The sequence below is a fragment of the Mustela putorius genome, unplaced genomic scaffold (genome assembly GCF_011764305.1).
Source record: "Mustela putorius furo isolate JIRA1106 unplaced genomic scaffold, ASM1176430v1.1 tig00000592_pilon_pilon_pilon, whole genome shotgun sequence".
Lineage (NCBI taxonomy): Eukaryota > Metazoa > Chordata > Mammalia > Carnivora > Mustelidae > Mustela > Mustela putorius.
The window spans coordinates 10840227-10863151 of record NW_025421426.1 but is presented as its reverse complement, the minus strand read 5'-3'; positions in this window follow the sequence as shown (position 1 = coordinate 10863151).

Here is a 22925-nt window from a genome sequence, read left to right as displayed (position 1 = left end):
GAATCAGATGCCCCCCCCTCCACCTCCAGCAAGGGGCCAGTGCCCCCAGCTTCTGCCAGGTGTCAGGCAGCAGTCCTTGTCCCTCCTGCCCTCCCCCGACCTCAGACAGGAGCTGCTGAGGTCCTGAAACAAACACATTTTCAGTGAACCAAAAGATACCAGTTTCCAGAAATCAATTTCCATGTCTGAGACAATAGCAGTGCTGTGTCCAGGCCAGTGACAGGCATGCTAGAGTCTCGGAGCCAGTGACAAGGGGGGACAGTTGTGGACAATGAGAAAACAGCTGCACAAAACCATCCCTTTTTGGAGTTGGATGGAACCTCCAGGGCCAGCTGGCCCAGCCCCCTCCGAAGTAGGTCCTCATCATACACCCTTTGTTACATACCTTCAGTGCCAGGGTACCCGGCACCCTGCCCAAAGTTCTTCGTCACAAGCTAATTATTGGCTCATGCCTCCTGCCTCTGCCCACAGTAGTCTTCAGAGGTGACCAGATGCCTACCAAAACCACCTCTTGTCTCTTCTCTAGCCTGTACACAATTCTCGAGTGACTGGACTTGCAGAGAATGGGAAGAGGCAGCACTTCCTTCATTCCCCAAACCAAATTTCTACACATGTAGCCTGAAGAAGCTTCCACAGCAACTCCCATCAGTCCCGCCCCTGCACCACCTCCAGGATCCCCTCTGCAGGTAAGGGGGTGCTTTGTACACCCTTCTGTTATAGCTGAACCGTAATTGGCTAGATGATTAAAAAACAGACCCGAGGCGCCTGGTGGCTCAGTGGGTTAAGCCACTGCCTTCGGTGCAGATCATGGTCTCAGGGTCCTGGGATTGAGTCCCACATCGGGCTCTCTGCTCAGCAGGGAGCCTGCTTCCTCCTCTCTCTCTGCCTGCCTCTCTGCATGCTTGTGATCTCTCTCTGTCAAATAAATAAAATCTTTAAAACAACAACACCAAAGACCAGACCTGAGCGCCAATTCTTCTCTGTCCCTTCCCCACCACACCCAGCCACAGCACGAGGTCTGTGGTAGGGTGGCAGCCCATGGAACGTCCGCTGGAATGACTGGGCCTCTTCCCTAGAGAGTAAGGGCTGTCGGATGGAGCCTCCTGGGGGAAACAGCCTAGTACCAAGCATACAGGCTCAGGAGTTAGACTGCTTGGGTTCAAGTCCACTGGCCCTCTCCCCACTTAGGCAAACACACAGGGGTAACACGGATTCTCTTACACACTAGAGAGAAGCGCAGCGATGTGTGGTGGACACCCACAGACGACAGCTCACAGTGGTCACATCTCAACATCTTTCAATCTATGGAAGTGATTTTTTCCAAATGGCTATTAAGCTGTTACGACATAGCTATTTTTAAATTGTTTAGACCTAACAACCTAATAAACAAGACTACTAGGTATTTCTTTTGGTCTCTAGGCACTTGAAAAAATTACTAAAATACTACAGATACTGGAAACAGAGAAATTGTGGGACTCTCCATTTCAGGCTTTTGACTTCACCTCTCTGGTCCTCAGTTTTCCTAAGGATATATGGGGGACCACAGTAATATATCATAACATTGTTATTAGGATTAATTGAGGATATATGCTGTATTTAGAATAGTACCTGGTACGTAATAACTGCTGTATACATGTTATTATTACACAGAAAGCCACATCAGTAGTTGGCAAGATTATAGGGGAAATGTCCAGAACTCAGCAGAAATCTGATTTCTGACATTCTCTTCTTTGGGGGTGCCTGGTGGTTCAGCCAGTTGGGCTTCTGACTCTTGATTTCAGCTCAGGTCATGATCTCAGGGTCATGAGATCGAGCCCCACATGGGGTTCCACACTGGTCATGGAGCCTGCTTGAGATTCTCTTCCCTCTACCACTCCCTCTCCTGCTCTCCTTCTCTAACAACACACACAAAAAATTATCTTTTCTTTTTTAAACATGCTTATTAATAACTACATACCATGTGCTTTGACATGTGTTGCAGAGAGCACTGGACTGGGAGTCAGAAGATGTGTTCTAGTGACAGTGCAGCTTTGAAACCTTGAGCAAGGCACTCCTCCCTAAGCCCCAGTTTCCTCCTCTGTAGGTTACTGGTGCAGTGGTGACCCTGGAGATGAGGGGGAGGGAGTTAAGACACTTTCTTCAAGTGTCTTCTGGTCCCCTAAGGGGACCAGACCACAGATGGAATCACACCTCTTGTACAATAAACAGTGCAAATATCAGGAAGTGGGTGATTAATAGTGTGCAATTGATATGCTAATTACAAACCATCCTTATTAGCATGTTGCTGCAAATTCCCCCAGGCTTTGGAGGCCACAATCTGAAAGAATGAGTTTCTCAGCTTAGTCTGAGTTGAAGGTAATTAAGCACGTCAGAGCTACAAAACCACATGCTTCAAACTGATTCAGACCTTTCACTAAATTAGACCATCTCAGAATGTGTAGGAACAGTGAGGTTTTGCCAGCTGTATAATCAGTTCCGTATTCAATTCCTTAAATAGAGATTTATTGATTAGCCAACCTACTGTTTTTAAAATGTAGTTTTGTCTTTGAAAAAAAAATAAATAAAGCTTTCCTTTAAAAAAGATCTCAGTTTTCATCAGATCAAATTTCCTTTGCCTTTTGCCTCTAGGGTTCCTTGGGATTCTAATTTTTTTTTTTTCGAATGTTAAGTTATTCCTTTATTAGATAGTCATTGAAATCGACCTCATTCCCATAGAGGGATGATTATGGGCACAGAAAATGCATTCATTCCTTTTACAAGGCTGGTGGCTGACAGAAGTGATTCTGCTGGTGGCTTCAATGGAAATGTTGTGCTTCATAAAACTAGCACCGAGATTGTTATAAAGCTGATTTTGGCATGTGTTCCTAAATTAAAAAAAAAAAAAATGAAAATAGAAAAATGGTTTCTCTTGGATGAGGACTCTACTTGCAGAGATAGGACTTAGAGATCTAAACCCCCCCCCCTGCCGATCTGCCCTGCTCCCCAGCTAATGAAGAAGATGGGTGTCACTTCCTGACTTCACCCCCCTGTTAACTAGGCCACTCAGGTCCGTCTCTGAGCCTGGAGGAGAAAGCAGAGCTACCCATGGTTCCCAGATCCTCCCTATGAGCACAAGGCATTTAGATATCATAAACCAAGAACGTTTAGACTCAACAAAACAAACGATTACCTTTTTGGCTTTTAAAAAATTGCTTTACCGCATCCTTGAGACTGACCCCGTGAGCTCACACACACCATGGTAGAAGGGAAGTCCTCCCACAATTAGAGAGGGGTGGAGTCAGAACCAAAATCACCCTTACCATAGGCTGCTAGAGTCAGACAGCCCAAACCATGCTCTGTCACTTACCAGCTGTGTGACCCTCTCAGAAAGTCACCTACCCTTTCTGTGCTTTGCTTTTCTCATCTGCCCAGTGGAAGTAACAGTTGAGAATCAAATCACTTAACACTGGTCAAGAGCTTAGAAAAGGGGCTGGCATACATTATTTGATGAAAGCAAGCTGCTGGGATTTTGTCTTGTGTCTGGCCAACAGATGGCCTCCTGTACTCCTGAGCCTCCTGCATTCCTGCGCCTCCTGCATTCCTGCGCCTCTTGCATTCCTGTGCCTCCTGCACACCTGTGCCTCCTGCACACCTGCGCCTCCTGCACACTTGCACCTCCAGCACACCTGCACCTCCAGCACACCTGCACCTCCAGCACACCTGCACCTGCAGCACACCTGTGCCTCCTCCACTCCTGTGCCTCCTGCACTCCTGCACACCTGTGTCTCCTGCACACCTGTGTCTCCTGCATTCCTGTGCCCCCTACGCACCTGTGCCCCCTGCACACCTGTGCCTCCTGCACTCCTGCACCTCCTGCATACCTGTGCCTCCTACACACCTGCACACCAGCGTCTCCTACACACCTGTGCCTCCAGCACACCTGTGCCTCAGGATAGTCTACTTCCCTGGTAAGCTCACTGCTCACTTTCTAACTTCTGGCCTCTCCTGCCTTCCACTCCAGACAAAAGTGTGTCAGGCCTTGACATTGCTCAAAAAGCTCTAACTTGTTCTCGTCTGTCCTCTTACCTTTTCCACAACGACTGTTTCAGACCTGCCTCTTTCAACAAACTTCAGGCCCTCACTCTCAGTCTTTCTCCTTCTTTGCAATTAAAATAATGCCATCAAATAGAACCCCCTCAGCCTCCTTCCATACCCCTCATTCTGTCCTGCTCCCAGACGCATGCCCTCACTCTCCCACCCACCCTCTTCCCTGCCAAACTGGAGAAGATCCCATCATTTATCCATCAGAGGTTGGTTGGTTCTCATCCCTGGTAGGACCTGATAGTGCCGTCACATGGGTTGTGCACTGCACAAAAGCCGTTAGTCAAGGTGCCAGGAGGAACTAAAATCCAACCTATCTTTCCTTTCCAAGTCCTATACCCTGGCATAAGACGTCCAGATATGCAGGGCTTTTCTAATTCATCCACCCAAAGTGGCCCATTTTTCAAACGTGGACAAAAAAATATCACAGGCAAGTGAGAACCTTGGCCCCTGAGCTCAAAACTTCAGGTGTTCCTGCTATTTTGGAGCCCTTTCTCACTCAATCACCTCTTTTTTTTTTTTTTTTAACAGAGAGAGCTTTTATTAAAAATTTTATTTATTTATTTGACAGGAAGAGAGAGAGAGAGCACAAGCATGCAGAGGGAGAGGGAGAAGCAGGCTCCCTGCAGAGTAAGGAGCCTGACATGGGGCTTGATCCCAGGACCCTGGGTTCATGACCTAAGTTGAAGGCAGTAGCTTAACCAGCTGAGCCACCCAGAAGCCCCCTTCCTTTTTTTTTTTTTTTTTAAGATTTTATTTATTTATCTGACGGGCAAAGATCACAAGCAGGCAGAGAGCCCGACCGGGGCTCAATCCCAGGACCCTGAGATCATGACCGAGCTTAAGGCAGAGGCTTAAGCTGAGCCACCCAGGCGCCCCAATTGCCTCTTTATTAGCCTCTCCTTCTCTACCGGGTTCTACTGTTGGTTCCAGAGCTGTCATGATCCTAGGGTAATGTTACAAAAAAAAAAAAAAAAAATTGGCCAACACTTGGAAATGGGGCAATGAAATTGACTGTGTTTCTTCAGTGCTGGGTGTAGCCAGGCAGTTTCCCCCACCTCTCATTATCTGATTTTCTAGGGACTATGCTGTCCAATACAGTAGCCATTAGCTACATGTGGCTCCTGAGCACTTGAAAAGTGGCTAGTCTGAATTGAGATGTGCTATGAAGTGTCAAATACATACCGGATTTCAATGACTTAGGGCCAGAAGAAAATTTCCTTGGTCCATTTTTATCAGGAAGATACAAAAATTACAATTACACCTAATATTAGAGCTTCGAAATGTGTAAAACAAAAATTAACAAAATCTAACATTCCTCTCAGTTACTGATAGAGCTGAATTGTCCAGGTCATGGTCTCAGGGCCCTGGGATCGAGCCCTGCGTCTGGATCCTTGCTTAGCGGGGAGCCTGCTTCTCCCTCTCCCTGCATCTGCTTACTTGTAATCTCTATCTCTCTGTCAAATAAATAAATAAAATCTTAAAAAAAAAAGAAAGAAAGAAAGAAAAGAAAACAGATGTAAAATAAATGACCTAAGTTTCCACCTCAAGAAGCTAGAAAAAGAAAAACAAAGTTAGCAGAAATAGATTTTTTTTTTTAAACAAAGCAGAAATCATCAAAATAGAAAATGAGCAACAGAGGAAAATTAACAAAACCAAAAGCTGTTTCTTTGAAGATTAATAAAACTAATAAACCTTAGGGGTGCCCGGCTGATGAGTCGGTGGAGCATGGGGCGCTTGATCTCAGTGTTATGAATTCAAACCTCACATTAGGTGTAGAGACGGCTTAAAAATAAAATCTTTTTAAAAAAATTCAGGGCGCCTGGATGTCTCAGTGGGTTGGGCTTCTGCCTTCAGCTTAGGTCATGATCCTGGAGTCCTGGGATCGAGCCCCACATTAGGCTCCCTGATCCTCAGGGGGCCTGCTTCTCCCTCTCCCTCTGCTGCTCCTCACTGCTTGTGCTCTCTCTCTGTCTCTGTCAAATAGATAAATAAAACCTTAAAAAAAATTAAAAATAATCATAAAAGTGGCCATCATAAAAGAAAAAATTTGTAAATTAGACTTATCACAATTTTAAAACTTCTGCTCATCAAAAGATTTCTCTAAGAAAATGAATATGCAATTCTGTGAAGAAAAAATGAGTAAAACAGAGATATCTGACAAATAGAATGTATTGAGAATACATTCTTTAAAAAAAACTCTTACATTGGGGTGCCTGGGTGGCTCAGCTGGTTAAGCGTCTGCTTTCAGTACAGGTCATGATCCCAGGGTCCTGGGATCAAGTCCCACATCGGGCTCTTTGCTCAGTGGGAAGTCTGCTTCTCCCTCTCCCACCCCCATGCTTGTGTTCTCTCCATCTGTCAAATAAATAAATACAATCTTAAAAAAAAATAAATAATTTAAAACTCCTACAATTCAATAATTTTAAATTAAAAATTGTCACAGTTTAACAAACTGTTCAAATTTAAAATTATTAAAATTTAGAATAATTAAAAAATGGTGACAGTTTAACAAACCCTTCACAAGAGAAAATAGATGAGTGACCCATATACACATGAGAAAGTGTTCAACATCATCAGTCATCAGAGAAAAGCAAACTAAAATCACAATGGTAAATATCCCTATTTACCAAAATGGCTACACTGTAAAACCAACAACACCAATTTTCATTAAGACGTAGCATAACCAACTACTGGGGATTTACCCCAAAGATACAGATGTAGTGAAAAGAAGGACCATCTGTACCCCAATGTTCATAGCAGCAATGGCCACAGTCGCCAAACTGTGGAAAGAACCAAGATGCCCTTCAACGGATGAATGGATAAAGAAGATGCAGTCCATATATACAAAGGATGAATACCCAACTTTTGCAGCAACATGGACTGGACTGGAGGAGATTATGCTGAGTGAAATAAGTCAAGCAGAGAAAGTCAATTATCATATGGTTTCACTTACTTGGGAAATATAAGGAATAACATGGAGGATACTAACCAAAGAAAAGGAAAAGGGAAGGGTGGGAAATCAAAGGGGGAGATGAACTATGAGAGACTGTGGACTCTGAGAAACAAACTGAGGGTTTTGGAAGGGAGGGGGTGGGGGAATGGGTGAGACTGCTGGTGGGTATTAAGGAGGGCACAGATTGCATGGAGCCCTGGGTGTTGTACATAAACTATGAATCTTGGAACACTGTGTCAAAAACTAATGATGTGGGGCATCTGGGTGGCTCAGTGGGTTAAACCTCTGCCTTCAGCTCAGGTCATGATCCCAAGGTTCTGGGATCGGGCTCTCTGCTCGGCGGGGAGCCTGCTTCCCTCCACCTTTCTCTCTGACTGCCTCTCTGCCTGCTTGTGATCTCTGTCAAATAAATAAAATAAAATATTTTTTTTTAAAAACTAATGATGTACTGTATGGTGACTAACGTAACACAATAAAAAAAGTTATATCTGAAATCTATAAGCAAATATTAAACTAAAGTTAATAACATGCATGCTAAAGTATTTAGAGGTGAAGTGTACAGATACCCATAACTTCCTTTGAAATGCACCAAAAATAAGATGGGCAATATGTTAAAAGATGAATTAGCAAATGATAGGCAAATACAGCAAAAGGTTCATTGTAAATACAGGTGACGGGTATATCAATGTTGAATGTGAACTCTTTCAGCTTGTCCATACATTTGAAATTTTCTATAATAAAATTTTAGGGGAAAGACTCCATATATTCTTCAACTCAACAATTTCATTCCTGGGAATCTATCCCATAGAAATAAAGTACTATTCTCTATGTATAAGAATGTTTATTGCAGTGTTGTTCCTAGTGAACAAGAAATGAAAGCAAAATGAATATCCATCAGTACGGGTTCACTTAAATAAAGTGTGGCACATCCACACCATGGACTATTACATGGCCATTAAAAGGAATGAATCACGGCGCCTGGGTGGCTCAGTCAGTTAAGCGTCTGCCTTTGGCTCGGGTCATGATCCCAGGGTCCTGAGATCGAGTCCTACATTGGGGTCCCTGCTCAGCACGGAGTCTGCTTCTCCCTCTCCGTCTACACCACCCCCACTTGTGCTCTCTCTCTCTCACTAACTCTCTCTCTCAAATAATAAAATCTTCTTAGAAAAGGAAAGAAAAGAAAAGGAAAAAGAATGAATCAGAGCTCATCATGATAGTGTAGAGGAATTTCACCAAGATACAGCTGAGGGAGAAAAGCAGGTGTGAAAATGATCTTTTTCTTTTTAAAGGTAATCGCACACATGGGTGCATGTGCACGTGTGTACACACACACACACACGCGCGCACACACACCTTGCATGGGATTATACACATAAAAAGAAAAAAATGGAAGAACATATATTAAATAGTTAACACAACTTATGGGAAAGGCTAAAATAAGAGTGGAGTGCTAAAATTAAAAAAAAAAAGAGTGGAGTGCTGATTTGGGGCTAGAGGGGGGAAATCTATAGTAAAAACAACATGTATGTGATGCCATTGAAGTTCAAGTTCCTATATGCACCTTTAGGTCCCACGTGTGTGGGACCTAAAGAGATGCATAGAAGGCTGGGTGCCACAGTGCTAACAGTGGTCATCTCAGGGTGGTAGGACTCCAGAGGACTCTTCTTTCCTTCTTTTTGTTGGAAGGAAGCAAGGCAGGGAGGGAAGGAGAAGGTTGTTGTCCACGCTATTGCCACATCCTTACCTCTCATTCACTCCTCGAGCCATGCCAACCCCACCTCTTGCCAGGTTCCTGTCTTACGTGACCTCTCTCCAGCATTTAACACTGTTGACCCTGGCTCCTTTCCAGGGTCCCTCCTCACTCCCTTCCATCAACTTCCATGGCACGCTTCTCCCCACCCCTCCCTCTTTGGTCATTACTCCTCTGTCAATTTCGTGAAATTTTCCTTGCTTTTCCCATCTTTCCTGCCATCCTCCTCTGAATATTGTCCTCAGACCCCTCCTTTTCTCAATTTAACTGCCATCTATGTGACAATATTTCCCAAGTGTCTTGTGCTCTGACCAGACATCTCTATTTGGATGTCGCATAGGTTCATCAGACTCAGCATGGCCAAAACTAACGTTATCATCTTTTCCCCAAAACCTAATGCTTCTCATTCTGCAGGCAGATCTCAGGAAATGGCAGACATGGCTGCCCACACAGTTGCTTAAGCCATAAGCTTGGGTATTACTCACTCTCTCTCACCCCCACGGTCGATCAATCGCCAAGTGCTATCAAGTCTATCTCTGGGATCTCTATCACATCCATCCTCTTGTCTGCCCCTCCACTTGGTCCAGGTACCATTCATCTCTCTTCTAAATGGCTGAAGCGGCCTGTTAACTCATCTTTCTGTCTACTGCCTCCCATTCATTCCCCAGAAAAGCCAAAGAGATCTTTCTGAACCACAAATCTGATCCTATCACTTCCACACGGCTTTCCACTTAAGACAACTCGAGGGCTTCCAATCTGCTCTCAAGACCAAGCTCAAACTGAGTTATGACATATTGGCTTAAAGTATATGTTCAGCTTCCACCAACACACGTCCCCTCCAGCCCCTTGACTCTGTTGTCACCCAACAGCTAAGGAAGGAAGAGTATTGCTGCTGGTCAAGCTCAAGGTGTAGGGGACGAAGCTAGTAGATGGCACAGACTGCAGGCCTGGAACACTTGGGAGAGGTGAGGATGCCTTTCCCTCCTCAGAAAACGATTTGCTAGATGGCTAAAGGAAGTAAGAGGCTGCTTCTCCTAGGGTGACAGCCTGCCCTCTCTCGTGCATGCCTCTGACTCTGTCACTCCCAAAAGGTCAGGGGTTGGGCGGAGATTGCGCTTCTGATCATAGTGAAGAAAAGCGCGGGAGAAGCCGGATTTTCCTTTAGCTTTCAGGAGACGTCTCCGCCCAGCCTTCTTACTAGCATCCTCCTTTTTAATTCCTAACTCCTCACTATCAGCTTGGGACCAAGCCAGAGGGTTCCTTTGCTAGGGACTCTCCTCTACACATACACAGCACAGTAACTGTTCAATTAAATCTTATCAGTAAAATGTACAATGTACATTTCCCCGTTAGATCCGAGCTCACAAGCCAGCAGATCAGCCTGAACCGGCTGCAAAAACTGAAGTTAAGGGGAAGGGGGAGGGTGAGGCGGGTCGGAGGGGCCTCCTCCCCTTACAGGTACCCCATTAAGTGGTGATACCTCTGGGGTCCACCTGTGGCTTTAGGTACTGACCCTGTTCATCACTCACTGTGTGACCTTGGCCTCAGTCTCCTCCCGCGTGAAGGCAAGAAGACCTGCAAAGCCGCAATTGGGCATTACAGAGCTGGGGGGTGAAGCTAGCTTTCCAGAAGGGTCCCAACTTGAATGCTTCCTAAAGAACAGTAGGCCATTCTCTTTCTTTTGCTAACTTCCACATTTACATATAAATTGCTACCTAATGGCTCTGCCCTCCTTTATCTTAGCTCCAGGTTCTAATGAGCTGGAAAAATGGTCCTGTGTGAGGAATAATGAAGCTTTCTGGCTGAGGAAGGAAGACAGTGGTTCTCGCCTCGCGGTGCAGTAGGGAAGGCAAGGAGGGAAGGAAGGGGGTACACGATGCCCCTTCCCCATTGGAACCCATGTCCCAATGTCCCAGAGAAAGGGGAAAAAGCATTTTTGTATCAGTTTGGAACGTGGTAGAAAACCGAGCATGAAAATATGTGACATCTACAACACAGTTAGTGAACAGTGAGTCATAATTTTATTTGTTCTGCCCGGCGTGCACATCGCAAATTTTTCATCCAGGCAGAAACTAAAAATAAAAAATGAGCCAGGAGCGCCATCTGGGGTGAGGTCTGTTACTACCTCTGCTGCCCGAATTCAGAGATCTCTGCAGAGCCGTGGGGATGTGGAAGAGATGGTGTGAAGTCCCTCCGCCCCAACACACAGGCACACACCTGTGCGCACCCTTACACACACGCACGGACCTGCACGCACCCAACACACACTACTAGGTGCTCCGCCCCCTCTTAAAGCCATTTCTGCTGAATCTCCACAACCTGTGAAGTTCAGATTCCCATTCAGAGATTGAAGAAACACAGACTTCTCCAGGCTAAGCAGCTAGCAGATTTGGGATTCAAAATCAGGTCTTTGTGATTCTAAGTCCCAGGCTCACCTAGGTTTCACCACTGAATGTGTCCCCTGGAGCAGAAGTTCTTAACTGAGGCCAGTGAATAGAATGCAGGGGCTCCACTCCCATCTTTATGGTCTCCCACTTCTAACTGAAACTCTGCAGATCTGAACGTGTGCAACGAATTAGGACCTGTGACTTTGTCACCCATGGAATTGATGAAGTCCCAGAACCTAAGTCAGGTTCGGTGGGGTGAGGAGGTTCGGAGCCGGCGACTAAAGAAAGAATTCTTAAGACGTCGTTGGTGCAAAAGGTGATTTATTAGAGCACGGGGACAGGGCCCGTGGGCAGGCGGAGATGCGGCTGCCCCGGGTTGTTAGGAGTGGTTGGTTATATACACAGGAGTTGGGTAGGTGAGGACAAAGGGGTGTTCAGAAGGGCTATTGGGGCAAAGAATACTATCAGGATATTGAAGGCTTAGTTGCTATCAAGTAAGGACAATTGAGAGTCTCCTGGTGGAATGTTACATTCCTGCTATCAAGCATCCTTGTTAATGAGATTTAGGTTTAGAAGAAATTTAACTTTATTTACTTTTCCTTCTACTTCCACCTTCGGTTTTTTATGGAGGGGAGGGTGACATTAGGCTTGAGGAACTGAGTTCTGTGTCTTTGGAAATTGGGCTATTGATAAGGTTACTTCTTTGTTGTAATCTCAAGGACATTTGTAAACCAAGGGAGACTCTTGTCTTGCAGGATTGTGATCTCAGCAAGTTAACTATTTATCATTTTATGGCAGTCAGGGGTGCCTGAGGAATGCTACACCTATGGAGGGGAGCGGATGAAGGGGGGGGGTGCAAGGCGTCAGCTCTTGCTTTGTCCTCAGCCAGCCTCCTGCTCCCTCATCAGAATCACAGATATTTTCATATCTTTCATACGTTGCTGCTATCTCAAAACGTCACTTAGGTTTATCACAATTTGAACATGTCAGTGGTTGTTAGACCCACTACAAGATCTTGTCATTTCATGTGTTAACAAAGAAGCACTGTGGTTGCCCGGTGGCTCCCGCAAAAGCAAGCTCTATTGCACAGCATTTGCTAATTCCCACGGTGTAAATATTCCTACCACTGCCAGTTTCAAGGATGGCGATGTTTAACAACTGGTTTGCAAATTTCCCGAAAATTTAACAGTCAGTGCTTAATAGCGGGGACAAGATGGCTTCAGCACACCACGGGCGATGGAGAGAATTTACCTGGGTTTGTCCCCCTCCCTATAGGTACCTGTCTTTCCTAAAACTCCCTTGGCCTTCAGTATAGTGATGTTAACAATAACAATCATAGATTTGAAATAAATATATTAAATCCTTACTCTAAGTACTTAACATAACCCATATCATTCGGTCCATCAACCACCCTTTAAGACAGATCTTATCGAAGTGACTCAGTGGAGGCAGGGAGATGTGATTGTACCCCTCTGGGACATTTGGCAATATCTGAAGACATTCTTGTCATAACTGGGTTCACTACTGGCATCTAGTGGGTAGACGCTGCTAGACATCCTACAATGCACAGGATACTCACACCACTCAACAAAGAATTATCTGGCTCAAAATGTCATTAGTGCTAGAGTTAAGAAATGTTGCATTACTGTTAGTCCCATTTTTGAGATGGGGAAACTGTAGCCCATAGAAATTAATGTGCCCAGGGGCACCTGGGTGGCTCAGTGAGTTAAGCCTCTGCCTTCAGCTCAGGTCATGATCCCAGGGTCCTGGGATTGAGCCCCGCATCCGGTTCTCTACTCAGTAGGGAGCCTGCTTCCTCTCTCTGTCTGCCTCTCTGCCTACTTGTGATATCTCTCTCTGTGTCAAATAAAAGGAAAGAAAGGAAGGTAGGTAGGTAGGTATGTAGGTGCCCAAGCTCACAGAACTGTCACGTAATAAGTTTTCTGCAAAAAACTAGTTCCTACTCCTTGACTCCCTCACTAGATATGGAGAAAGGAGCTTACTAGAAAGAAAGCAGCCTGCTGGGGTTAGTCTGGCAATGGGTGTCTCAGAGAGGCTCAGGCATGACATGCTAGAGCATCTAAGACCAGCTGCTTAGTGAAAAGACTTGACCCCAGAAATGATTCCCAAGGTGGGTCAACCAGATGGCACATTGGGCTGTCAAGTTCATTTAAGATAAAAAAAAAAAAAATGGACAGGGTTAGTGAGAGTTGCTCTGCCACAAAAAATAAGCATCTACCATGTGCCTACACTACTGTAGGTGTTGAGAATAGCATAGGGAACAAAATAAGAGTGGTGGCTCTTGATCTTGTAGAGTGTATAATCTGGTAGAAGAAACAGAAAAGCAAATTTTAAACTGGGTTAAAAAAATTACAGTTCATGAAAGATGCTTTGAAGGAAGCAAGTGAGGTACTATGATAAAAAATTTTAGGAGGACTTCCTTTAGAGAGGGTGGTCAAGGAAGACTTCCCTGAAGAGGTGACGTGTGAGCTAAGACCTGAAGGATGAGAAGCCGGCCATGGGAAGAGAGCATAAATTCAAAGGGATTATAGCAGGACAGGTGATAGGACTGAGGAGGGAAATAGGTTGACGCGTTCTACTCATCAAAAGGAGGTCACTGTGACTGGGACACAGAGAACAGAGGGGAGGGGCAATTCAGGACCTAAGAGTAGGAGGTCAGCAGGGTCCACCCACCTTTCTGTGCAGAGGACTCAGAACAGGTGTGAGAAAGCCAGCCCCAAGCTCTGAGGGCTCAGCAAGTGAGTAGACCTGGGATGTGTGGGAGGGAAAACTGGAGGTACCTAGACCAGCTTCTGGCACATTCTAAGGGCTCTCCCACCCAACTTTCTTAACCCAACACTTCTGCTAAACCAAAATTCCCAGATGCCAGGACCCGGGATCCAAAACACATGAGTGTATATATGTGTGTGTATGTGTATGTGCGTAGAATAAAGATGGTCACCAAACAGTCAAACAGCATTGGGGAAATCTTCAGCTCCAACGTCAATCCCAGAATAGACGCCAACACACCTGGCTCTCTGCTAAGACTAATTAATGACTAATAATTAGTCATTTGTGGGGCGCCTGGGAGGCTCAGTTCATTGAGCATCTGACTCTTGGTCTTGGCTCAAGTCTTGATCTCACGTCTGTGAGTTTGAGCCTCAAGTGGGGCTCCATGCGGAGCCTACTTAAGAAAAAAAAGTATTCATTTGTGTAGCCACAAGCCCACTTATACCTAATCACCAGGCTGTTCAACAGCAGCAGGATGGGCTGGTGCTCTAGAGCTGAATGCACTTTGCTGAGCAAGTTCACAAATCCGGTATTAAGCTCTGTGTACAGAAGCCCAGAATTCTGGAATAGGGAGGCTCAGCTCAGAGGACAGGCGCGGGCAGGAGGCTGAGGAGGCAGGGCAGCGGAGAAAGAGGGGAGGAAACAGGCAGAGTGGGTACGTGGTCCATGCCAGCTGCTCCGCAAATCTTCACTGCATGTGGAATCCTTGCGACAACCCCTGTGGGGGGGTACAGGTTCCCCCATTTTCCACTCAGGGACTTTAGACGCAGGCCTAGGAGTGGAACTCAGAGCCCCCACTTCCTCACTGAAGTTCCCACAGAAGGTGGGATTTCACTGCCAGGGATTCAAGGAACTTCTTTATCTCCCTCAGAACTTAGATAAATGAGCAGAGTGGTTGTGGATGTCTGAGGCAAATGTGGCCTGATGTGGGGAGGTAATGTGAAACACAACTTGCCAAAACTCTCCAGAAATAGTGCGTGCCCAGGAGGTGAGCAAAGTTATTGGGAACTGGAGGCCCACCTGACTCTATAAAGGGGAAAATGTTTTTGAAATTATCAAATGTATCCAACTATTTTGTACCTTCAGGGACCATGACGCTCTGTGTCCCCACCACTCCCCGACCTGCGTATTACCTTAAGAGGACATTTGTTACCTTAAGAGGAGTGCAGACACCACCTGAAATCAAAAAATCGTAGTTTAGCTTTGAGTCTCTACAGAGTCAGTAGTCTTAAAACCTGGCCTGGGAAAAAAGAGAGAGAGTTTCCTCAATTCCACAACTAACCCTACAAATTAAGGGCAAAATGTGGAGGTCTGAGCCTGAAGCTTAGGACAAGCAGTCACGCAACGGGATTCCGGAAATGAGGTCGGGACGTGCCCACCCCATTGGATGGTAGTTTCTTCCAGGCCTGGGGTGAAACCAAGGAAGAAGGAGACTCAGAGAGAATGTGAATTGGAGAAAGACACTGCCTGGTCTCGGGAACTCATGCCGCCACCTCCCTCGGCCTTGGCCCCAAAGTGGGAAGGTAAGAAAGTGTTATTCCCAGTTAGGTGAGTGGGAAGGAACAATCAGAGGGGTCACTGCTACACTGAAGCTCGAAAAAGACACTATGCCTTCCGGTGCCACCGTGCCCACACAGAGCAGCCAAGATAGTGAAGAAACAAGCAGAAGGCCTGGGGTACCTGTCAGGACTTAGTCACAAAAGCAGGGCATCTTCAAGAACTACAGGAATAAGGCATTTCCTATTGGAAGGAGAGCTTACATGGGTGTGGGAGGACCTGGGGAAGGGGAGGAAGTGAGAGGGCCAGAGAAACAGCCACGATCTTGTAGGCCAGAGCACTGACCTGAGTGGCCACGTCAGAGCTCGCAGGGAAATGCAAGAAGCCACTTGTGACTGCAAAGGGAGACCACGAAGGTGGACCTCCTTTGTAGAGGAGTCATGGAAGGAAGATGGAGAAAAGAGAGCAGATTTGAAAGCTGCATGGGGAGGTTCTGAAAGATCATAATGGTGCAGCTGGGAGGGTGCCAGGAGGAGCCACAGGGGACCCCAGATTCCTGGCTAGAGCAGCTGAGTGGATTAAGAGCAATCCACCAAGATGGGGAAGACAGATGGGCAGGGGAGGGTGCAGGGCGAGGACCAGGCTGAGATGAATGAAGCGCTTGCCTCAGGCACCAAACACAAGGGTGTACTAAAACCCCCCAGTAATCAAGATAAATAATGTCTTAATGCACCTTTTTCTTTTAAATCAAAATTAATGCAAAAAAAAAAAAATCCATGATGAACACGATCGGTATTACTGATTTTTCCTTTTGCTTTGGGCTTCAGTATGGCTCGGCTTGCCACCATTACTGATCCTGTTTTGATTTAAAATTCGGATATTTTGTTCATCATGGATTTTTTTTTTGCCTTTGCTTCTTTTTTTTCTTTAAATATTGCATTAAAATATTATTTGACGGCTGTGGGCTTTGGTGCCCTCTCAAATGTTGTACTAGGAACAAGGGCTTCATCTCCTCTAGTCTCAGCCCTGAGGAGAAGAGGAGGTCAATGAAGGCGCCATCTTGGATGTATGCCAAAATTAAAGCAATGGCCGATGTTAAGTGCCTGGATCCGAGTAGATCTCCGACGCATGTTGTAATGGACCCACCGGTGCCTGGCTTGAATCCCCCAAGGCCTTACCCTTTCAGGGCATGCCAGCTGCCAACACCTGCACTTCCTGCTTGAGGACCGTCCTGGCTCCCGAGTGAGATAGGTTAGAAGGCCCTGCTAATGAACACGCCTACAGTCGCCCTCAACCAACCATCCACCAGAGCCAGTGTGTCAATATTCCAGCTCCCTCGCCTCTCGGATGGGGCCATTTTGAGGTATATATGTAACGCCATTTCCGCCAAGTCTCCAGGTGAGATTAAACTCCATTACCTACAGTGTACCTGGGTTGATAACACACCTCTAAGCTCTGTCTCTTCCCCCCACCTCCCTTCCCTACCCTCTTACCCACATTTTCTGGGATCGCCTCCCAGGTAAACGTCACATACTACCATCTTTTTTCTCAGGCCCTGCATCTAGGGCAACCAAACCAAGACAAATATGTGTCTTTCCCTCCCTTGCCCTCTTCTCTGTGGAAACACAGAGCGTTCTGCACATGCTTGGAAGTCTGGGCATGCCCTCAAAAGAGAGACCCCTGATTCTAGCACAGTCCTGGGGCGCAGGGGGAGTTAGTAGAGGGAGGCCCGGATCTAGGATGGGCTGGCTGTGTTTCTGTAATCTCTGCACCTAGAGTTGAAAAATAATTGGCAGACACCTTTCCTGGCCATTAATTCTTTACAGCAGACGCTGAGCCCTTGGGGCAAAACCTGATAGTCTGCAGTTCCTGCCAGCCTGTCCCTGCATGCAGAACAAGGAGCACGACTTTCCCCTCACCCTCTCTACAGACAACCAGGCTTCTCCTTCCTTCTCCTCCTCTACCCGCCCCAGAGCCCGAGAATGGCCAGAAAAGCTGTTTGTATACATTGGAGAAGACGAGAACTAGCCCTCCATCCAGAGGGATGGGGCTAAGAGTTGAAAGCTCTGGTGAAAATCATGAAACGTAGAGACATGATTCATGCTTTCTCTTTAGAGAATAGTTGTCCCCACGATCACCAGTAACCCCTGCAATGATCTCACGCAGCAAGTTTTATTTCTGTGCCCATTTTATAAGCCCAGAGGCTCAGAGAGGGCAAGTGGCTTAGCTTAAATGACAAAGAGCCTCTCCTTGTCCAAACTGCAACCAGGCTCCTCTAAACCCTCTTCCCAACAAAGCCCTGACTTCAGGGATTCTGTGTTCGCCCCCCGCTGATACATACCGTATTAGCAAGAACCCTGCTAAGTCAGTTGAGCCAAGACCCCCCACCCTTAATATCTGATCCTCCTTGATGTCCAACCACGTACCTCGTTCTCCACCACCTACGCCAGGTTTAGCCACCCGGGCTTGCCTTCAGCAAGAACCCTGTGAGGTCACTTCAACCAGAATCCCCCTTACTCCTGATGTTGCCTCTTAGTAATATCCTACCCACCAACCACCCCTGGCTCCTCAGCTATAATTTACTTGTCCTTGTTGTGTTAGGAGGTGAGCTTAATCTCTGTCCCCTACCACAAACCCCGTAACAGTCACCTCTATACCCATGCCCACGCACTCCCTAAATTAAGTCTGCTTAGCGGTTCTTCACAAGTGTCATCATGAACAATGTTCCCTTTAAACCGATCACATGGAGAAGATGTTGACCCAGGTCTAATGTCAAAGGCCTTTCTCTTCCCTATGTCATATGTTGTTTTTCTTCCTTCATTAAACATTTCCTGAGCACCTGCTATGTGCTGGGCCCTATGCTGAGCTCAGAGAACACAAAGATGAGTAAGAAATATTTCTTTCTGGGGCAGCTGGGTGGCTCAATTGGTTGAGTGTCTGCCTTTAGCTCAGGTCATGATCTCAGAGTCCTGGAATCGAGCTCAAGCCCTACTAAGCAGGGAACCTGCTCATCCCTCTGCCTCTGTCTGCCACTCCCCCCTCTCTCTCAAATAAAATTTAAAAAATTATATATATATATATTTATATGTATGTATGTGTACGTGTGTGTGTATATATATATATACACACATATATATGTATATATATATATATATATACATACATATGTATACAGATACGTGTGTGTGTGTCTGTGTATAAAATTTCTTTCCTGTAAGAGGGAAGAATAAAATCTTTCCCATTCTGCCCATTTCCAGCCCAGGGGTCCAGGCCTGTATTTACAGTATTTACAGATACCCACAGGGGCTTGAGCTACAAGGGCAGAATGGAACAGGTGCCCACAAAGCCAGAGTACTGACAGCCTGACCCTTTGCAGAAAAAGGCTGTCACCCCTGGTCTATACCACACTGGGCACTGAAGAAACACCGTCTTAGTTGCTCCTCAATTTGACTCTATGAGCTGCGATTGATGACGCCCATTTTACAGGTGAGAAATGAGGCTCGGGGACATTGGGGGACTTGTCACATTGCTGGAAAAGTATAAAGCTGGATAATCCCAAAGCCCACCACCCTCCCCTTCTAGATGTCCCTTCACTGCCCCAAACCCTGTCTAAAACACTGGTGGCCAAAGTTTTGAAACACTGACACTGACACTTGAAACAACCCACAGCTCCTGCCAGGAGTGGGCCACTGGGCCACTGGACTCTGCCAGGCGGGTTTGATTGCTGAAGCTGGTCTGATCTCCTGCAAAGCACGTTTTCCTCCAGCTGGATCAAGAGGCCTTTCACGTAAACAGGCATTCACCTGCTAATCTGCAAACTGATGGGGAGTAGTTATTTCTGTTGGTTTTATTATTGAACCTTCGTGGGAAGGGCAGGGTGACAACCACAGGGGAAGATGACTGGGGGGGGGGTGCAGCTGTTGTGTGGGGTGTGCCCTGTAACAAAAGCATCCTGGATTAGTTCACTAGAAGCCACCATCCATACATTCTGATGGGGGAGGGGGTAGGTGCTCTGCAAACAGAGTTGCAAAGGGAAGTGGGTTGAGCTGAGTTGCTGCTCTGTTATCTCAGCACTCTCCTCCACAATCAAAAGTTGAACACCTCGCTGGGAACACCGGCATCTCTCTGCCCAGGGCTTGATTTCTAGCTGTGGGAGACCTTGGCCACAGAATGAACACTCTTGGAGGTGGCCCTCGACCAACGCAGCTGGCCAGCTGATAGCCTCCTCACCCCTTGGTCTGAGGGGTGTTCTGCTGGCTCCCAGAGTCCCCAGGTGGAATTCAGCTGCAGGTGTCACCACTGTCATCAGCCCAAGAATGCGCCCTTTCCTGGCTTTCTTCCCTTCCCTGCCACGTCCTCCTCTCCCCGGAGACAGGGAAGTTTCCTGGGATCACCTCCCAAATTAACTACTTGCACTTTCATTTTTTTTTTTTAAAGATTTTATTTATTTATTTATTTGACAGAGAGAGAGATCACAAGTAGGCAGAGAGGCAGGCAGAGAGAGAGAAGGAAGCAGGCTCCCTGCTGAGCAGAGAGCCCGATGTGGGACTCGATCCCAGGACTCTGAGATCATGACCTGAGCCGAAGGCAGTGGCTTAACCCACTGAGCCACCCAGGTGCCCCTTGCACTTTCATCTTATCTTAGATCTCCTTCCAGAGGAATCCAAGCTGAGGTAAGTAAGTAAGGCCCAGGAGCTCGTCACGCCTTCTCACCTGATCTCTACCTCAGCTGTGGCAGCCACGATCATCCTGATTTTTTAGAGGTAGAGACTGAGGTGCGCATGAAGTATAGGCAGTCAGAACCCCAACAAGCCAGAGATCAGCAAGAGCCAGAGGCTCAAAAAAGGTTCCTGATGGGAGGAGATTTGAGCCTGTCTTCTTGACCCAGACTGAAACTGTCCCAGACCCAGGCTGAGCCCCAAATTCACACTCATTCTGCTCCAGCTCCTGTTTTCCTCTCCCCGATGGCCTTCACCCCCCCCCCAGAATCCTCCATCAGTGAAGACAGCTGGAACGGGGTCAGAGGTTATTTCTAGAATCAACCTGTCATGAAAGATGGAAAACTAAAAGTTCTTAGCTTGTAACAATCCCATAAAAATGATCGCCGCGGGTACACGGAGGGGAACATGGCATCGAGGAACTTTGCATTTATTAAACAGTAATAGCCAAAACCTAGTTAGTGCCTACTGTGGTGTCTCTCCCAAACAGATGGGGGCCCCCAAACGTGGGGCGTGGGCAGTGAAAGCCACCCTTGGCAGAACAAAGGAGATGGGTGTTTATTGAACACACTGGCGGGGGGGCGGCAGAAGAGCAGAGGAGAGGCTGTCTGCGAGGAAGGGTAGATGCGGGCTGTGTTTAAAGGCAGAAGGTCAGGAGGTATGGGAATGTATGGAATCCTCCCTTTTTGGTAACTGTGTCTGGTTGTAAGTAGCCCATTGGTCAGTTAGGGCCTATGGATATTTTGAGCTGGGTCACCTGATGGGCCTGTCTGGATTCAGCTGGCGGCGGGGGGGGGGGGGGGGGGGGGGGGGGGGGGGGCTCCTAGCCCTTTGGCCTTGCTCTACGTTCCATTGCTCAAGCCTGTTTCCTTACAGTGGCCTCTACATCTGTGTAGTAATTTCTGGGCATTATTCTAAAAGCTTTTTTTTTTTTAAACAGAGGTGGATCTATGTACTTTTTTTTAAAAGATTTTATTTATTTGACAGAGAGATATCACAAGTAGATGGAGAGGCAGGCAGAGAGAGAGAGGGAAGCAGGCTCCCTGCTGAGCAGAGAGCCCAATGCGGGACTCGATCCCAGGATCCTGAGATCATGACCTGAGCCGAAGGCAGCAGCCTAACCCAGCCTGGGTGGCACCCCTATTCTAAAAGCTTTATAACAAAATGCTTCTTTATTTTATTTTATTTTTATTTTTTTTTTTAAGATTTTATTTATTTATTTGACAGAGAGAAATCACAAGTAGATGGAGAGGCAGGCAGAGAGAGAGAGAGGGAAGCAGGCTCCCTGCTGAGCAGAGAGCCTGATGCGGGCCTCGATCCCAGGACCCTGAGATCATGACCTGAGCCGAAGGCAGCGGCTTAACCCACTGAGCCACCCAGGCGCCCCAAAATACTTCTTTAAAATGCTCACTCTGGGGACACCTGGGTGGCTCAGTCAGTTAAGCGTTTGCCTTCAGCTCAGGTCATGATTTCAGGCGTCCTGGGGTCAAGTCCCACATGAGGCTCCCTGCTCAGCAGAGAGCCTGCTTGTCCTTCTGCCTACCTCTCCCAAATAAATAAATAAAATTTAAAAATAAATAAATGAAATACTCAATTTGGGAGCACCTCGGTGGCTCACTTGGTTAAGGACCTACCTTCGGCTCAGGTGGTGATTTTGGGGTCCTGGGATGGAGCCCCATGTTGGGTTCCCTGCTCATCAAGGAGTCTGCTTCTCCCTCAGCCTGCCGCTCTCCCGGCTTGTGCACACGCTCTCAAATAAATAAATAAAACCTTTAAAAATAAATAAAAAATAAAATGCTCACTCTCTGAAATAGGTACTATCACTTTTCCCATTTTACGAACAAGGAAACCGAGGCTCGAAGAAATTAAGAAATGTGCCCAAGGTCACACAGCTAGCAGATGACGGAACTGGAAACAGAACCCAAGCAATCTGGCTCCAGATATATGCCTTTAATCCTTATTTTTAAAAAAGATGAATGAATGTAGAAACTAATACAACATTGTATTGTATGTTAATTATACTTCCATTTAAAAAAAAAAAGTTAAAAAATGAAGGAAGGCATATGAACAATTTTAAGAGTTTGAGTAAAAGCCTATTTGACTCTGGCAGCATTAAACCAACAGTGGTTGGGACACGCCTCCCATGGGGTTAGGTGTAAAAACATACAGAGAAGGTAGGGAAACCAAGAACAGAAATTACTTGGTGGACTGTAGCTTAAAGCCTGGTCGGCTCTCTGGGGCTGACTGACCCTAGTGTTTGCCTGATTTGGGAAAGCCTACTTGACTGGGATTGGTTATCCTCCCTGGGTTTTGGTTTGCTTACATGAACCACCAAAGCCTTAGAGACACTTCCCCCTTGTGGGTTCCTGTTGAACTGATTTACCACCACCTTCACCACCCTGTGCCCGTGGCAGAAAGTGAGGGTACAGACTGCTCCTTTGCATTCTGAGTAATATTCCATTTTGCAAATATGCTACCTTTGGTTTATCCAATGACCTGGTGATAGACACGTAGGCTGTTTTCCAATTTGGGATTATTATCGGTAGAACATTTCTGTCCAAGATTTTCCTGGTTTATGTAGGATTTCATTAATCAATTAATTAATTTTTTAAATTCAGATTCAGGGGTGCCTGGGTGGCCCAGTGGGTTAAGCCTCTGCCTTCAGCCCCGGTCAGGATCTCAGGGTCCTGGGATCAAGCCCTGCATCAGGCTTTCTGCTCAGCGGGGAGCCTGCTTCCCCCTCTCTC